At 43.4% G+C, this 4,733-nt stretch overlaps 1 non-coding gene across 1 annotated transcript; it reads left to right on the plus strand.

Moving 5' to 3' along the window:
• The first annotated feature begins 3,418 nt into the window (after positions 1-3,418).
• Positions 3,419-3,492, plus strand: trnat-agu (transfer RNA threonine (anticodon AGU)). The gene has a single exon. It is a non-coding gene; the product is annotated as a tRNA-Thr (tRNA).
• Positions 3,493-4,733: the final 1,241 nt, after the last annotated feature.

Genomic DNA, 4,733 nt, shown 5'->3' on the forward strand with positions numbered 1-4,733 from the left:
ATTTTTTTCTGCACCCCCTCGAAGGCCTTCACATCTTTCCTGAAGTGCGGTGTCCCGAACCCCACACAAAATTTCAGTTGTGTTCGAACCAGTGTGTTATAAAGTTTCATCCTGACTTCTATACTTTTGTACTTTTGTACTCTATACATCTATTTCTAAAGCCCAGGATCCCGTATGCTTTTTAACCGCTTTCTCAACCTGCCCTGCCACATTCAACGATTTGTACACATAAACTCCTCTTTGTTCCTCTACCGCTTTTACATTTGTGCCCTGGAGTTTATTTTGCCTCTCCTCGTTTTTCCGACCGAAATGTATCACTTCGCATTTTTTTTGCGTTAAATTTCATCTGCCCCGTCTCCGCCCATGCCACCAGCCTTTCTATATCATTTGAAGTCTATTACTATCCGTATCACTGTTTACTACCCTTCCAAGTTTTGTTTCATCTGCAAATTTTGAAATTGTGCTCTGTGCACTCAAGTCCAAGTCATTAATATATATCAAGAAAAGCACTGGTCCCAGCACTGATCCCTGGGGAACGCCACTGTACACCTCTCGCCTGTTCGAAAAACAACAGTTCACCAGTAATCTGATTCCTGCTGTTCGTCAATTCTGCATTTATGTTGTTTCTGCCCCGTTTATTCCATGGGCCGCAATCTTGATGAGAAGCCCACCATGTGGCACTTTAGCAAACACCTTTTGAAAGTCCTTATACACCACATCAACTAAATTGCACTCATCTATCCTCTCTGTTACCTCATCAAAAAACTCTAACAGGTCAGTTAAACACGATTTGCCTTTAACAAATCCGTGCTGCCTTTCCCTAATAAATCCACCCTCGCCCAAGTGGCTGTTAATTCTGTCCCGGGTTATGGTTTCTGAACGTTTCCCCACCACTGAGGTTAAACTGACTGGCCTATAATTGCTGGGTTTAGCCGTACACCCTTTTTTGGACAAGGGTGTAACCTTTGCAATTTTCCAGTCCGCTAGCACCACACACATGTTGATCGATAATGGCCAGTACCTCCGCAATTTCCACCCTTACTTCCCTCAACAACCTAGCATGCATCCCATCCGGACGTGGTGGCTTATCTACTTTAAGTACAGCCAGCCGTTCAAGTGCCTCTTCTTTATCAATTTTTAGACCATCCAGTATCTCAACGATAACTTCCTTTGCTGAGACTCTGTCTTCTTGGTAAAGATAGATGCAAAATACTCATTTGTTACCTCGGCCATCCCCTCTGCCTCCATGAGTAGATCTCCTTTATCGTGCCTAATCGGCCTCACCCCTCCCCTTACTACCCGTTTACTGTTTACATGCCTGTCGAAGTCTTTTGGGTTCCCTTTTATGTTGGCCGTCAGTCCATAGTCATATTTCTCTTTGCCTCTCATTTCCTTTTTCACTTCCCCTCTGAACGCCCTAAATTCGGCCTGGTGAATTAACGCATTAAAAATTTAGCATTTCTTTCAGCCGGAAACAGAAAGTTACTGGTTGATCAATGGCGATTTGAACAAGTATTCGTCTTTTTTACAGAGTTGAATGAGTTTTGCGAAATTAATACAGTGAACTAATATAGTAAAGTTGAATTCCTGATCGGGAACCGCCTCAGACAGCGCATTACTGCCCATCCCTGGGAAACAAGATACGATCGAAACTTTGACAACACATCGCAGGTCCCGCTGCAAAGACACAGCTTGCCAGCTGTTCCGAAATTTGGAGCCTGGACAGGGAGTTAAACGCTGGACCTTCAGCTCACTGCCCACTTTGAAAGTCTGATACTCTACCGACTGAGCTACTCAGGCTCGATACTACATAAGCTCCCATCGTACATATTCATGGGAGGCCTCTGAATCATCCCTGCAGCCGGCGAGCAAGGGTGAGGTCCGTTTGATAAAATTCTCAGCAACGTGTTGAGGAGAATCCTTGTTCCTGTTGAACATGATGTAAGAAACATGGACAGTGAACTCGTGAGTTTACAATTCTTCTTGTATGTGCCAAATGTCTTGTCATTCGTTTGCACCTATTAAAATAACACTTTACCCAGCGGCTCAAATGCTGAACTTGTCCCACACGGGAGTTGGAAAAGGCCTCTCGACCTTTCAGCCGATTAACATCTGGAAGCTGAATAATTTCTTCCGTTACACAGTGACACCAGGCAGAATATTTCCCTTCCAAATTTTGCCAACACGAAACTTCCAACCGATGAATATCGGCTTAACGAAAAGAAGAATTGTTTGTTTGGTTCTTTAGATTTAAAGATCTCGTACCGGCCCCTTTGCCATATGAGCTGCCGCTAAAAGCCCCCTCTCCCCCTATGAACAAGTAAACTGGCACCTGCTATTGCAAGACGGCAGGCCGGAGGAACCCAAGAGCTCCCATGGGAACACTAAGAAGTAGATGCGTTATTGAACATACCAGTTGTACATTGAACTCCAGTCAAAATGTTCGGAGTAAAAGGTTTGATTGTTTTAGAAGACGCTCGAACTCACACCCTGGTCATTTCTGGAGTCCATACTGCTATAAATAAGTAACGCACGCTCAATAATTGTGCAACACGAGAGCAGCGAACAACCGACAGCATCAGCGCTCCTGCCAAACAGCTTCATTTTCGGTCTCTCAATTAACACTTCGAGATCTTTCTCTAACAGAAGCCTCCAATCAAGATGCGCTTCATGAAATAACAATTCTTAAATCAAGAGAGTTTTCATCGATCATGACTAAAGCATGTACAATTTCATCACTTGTTCCTTTCAATCCCCTGGGATGGTAAACATCAGGTCGTGGAGATTTGTCTATCTTTAGCCTAATTATTTTCTCCATTGCCATTATTTTACTAAAACGAAACCCCTTGATTTATTAACAGTTTTCCTCGTGTCTCTGGTATGTTAGCCTCATCCATTTCTGTGACGACCGATGCAAAGTAAAAATTTAGCAACTCTGCCATTTCCTGATTTTCAATTACAATATCACCTCCATCTGTCTTCAAGCGGCCCACATTACTCCAAGCCTCCCTTCGTTCTCTTAATATATTTGGAAAAACCTTGTGAGTTGTCCTCATTTTCCCTCACAAGTTTTTCTCCTTTTTCCTTTTTGCTCCTCTGACGCTTTTTTTTAGTTTCAGCACGACAATAAAGAACACTTCGCTGGAAGGTTCGGCTCAATAGTTCTCCAATGTCAGAGCGAGAATTGTCTGATCCCCGAATTTATTTAATGTAACAAATACAATCACACACAATCATCCGTGTATCAACGCACTGATGGATACACAAAGATAAACACAGCGAGAAATCCAGTCAGTGTCGGAATGCACAGGTGAACGGACAAGCGAAACAGACAAAGAGAAAACGGCCTGAACCCCCAACAATGAAGTGTCGCTGATAGATATTAATGAGAGGAGGTGGAGATAAAGTGTCATCAATTGGCGCTGTGGCTTAGTTGGTTAAAGCGTCTGTTTAGTAAACAGACGATTCTGGGTTCAACTCCCAGCAGTGCCTTGTGCAGCTCGTTATTTTACCTAATTTGTGGAATTGAGCGACAAAACAACACTGTGGTGTTTGTTCAGGAGAAAACGGATAACCGAATGACTGTTCAAAAACGCCCTTTCATTGCACAGACAGACCTCTCATGGAATGTGTCTGTAACACGTTAATTTAAAGACACGTTCTTGTTTCTGGGCTCGTTGGGGTTGGGGTATATTTCGCGATTTGAGTTTCAAACACGGAAGTAGTCCTAATTTGGATCAAGACTTGTGATCTTGACCTGCGGTGCAAACGTTTGCAAAGAGGGAAAGGAAGTCCCCAAATCACTCCACCTGAATCGCCAGGCCCGGATGAAATACATCCCAAGCTGTTAACAGAAGCAAGGAAGGAAATAGCGGAGGCTCTGACCATCATTTTCCAATCCTCCCTTGTTACAGGTGTGTTGCCGGAGGATTGGAGGACTGCTGAAGTTGTACCGTTGTTTAAAAAGGGAGAAAGGAAGAGATCGAATTATTGTAGGCCAGTCAGCCTAACCTCGGTATTGAGCACAATTCTGGGGGAAAGTATTAATCTTCATTTAGAAAGGGACGGATTAATGAAGGGCAGTCAGCATGGATTTGTTAAGGGAAGGTCGTTTGAATTGAATTTTTTTGGAGGTATCAAGGAAGGTGGATGAGTGTAGTGCGTTTTTTGTAGTCTACATAGATTTTCGCGAGGCTTTTGACAAAGTCCTACATGGCAGATTGGTCAAAAGTGTAAAAGCCCATTGGATCCAAGGGAAATTGGCAAGTTGATCCAAAATTGACTGAGTGGCAGGAAGCAATGGTCGACGGGTGTTTTTGTGACTGCAAGGCTGTCTCGAGTGGGGTTCCGCAGGGATCCGTACGAGGTCGCTGCTTTTCGTAGCACAGATCATTGATTTGGATTTAAATGTACGGGGTATTATTAACAATTTTGCAGAAGATGCAAAAATTGGTCGTGTGGTTGATGGTGAGGAGGGAAGCTGTGGACTGCAGGAAGATATCAGTGGAATGGACAGGTGGATAGAATAGTGGCAAATGCAATTCAATCTGGAGAATGAGGTAATGCATTTAGGGAGGGCAAACAAGGCAAGGGAATACACAATAAATATTGAAACTAATTTGCCATTTACACGCCCATTTTGCAAGTTTACTGACGTCTTCCTGTATTTTTCGCTTTGCATTAACGACAGCTCCCAATTATGTGCTGTCTGTCAATTTTGAAATTGTATTTCC

The sequence above is a fragment of the Heptranchias perlo genome, chromosome 20 (genome assembly GCF_035084215.1).
Source record: "Heptranchias perlo isolate sHepPer1 chromosome 20, sHepPer1.hap1, whole genome shotgun sequence".
In the NCBI taxonomy this organism is placed as follows: Eukaryota; Metazoa; Chordata; class Chondrichthyes; order Hexanchiformes; family Hexanchidae; genus Heptranchias; species Heptranchias perlo.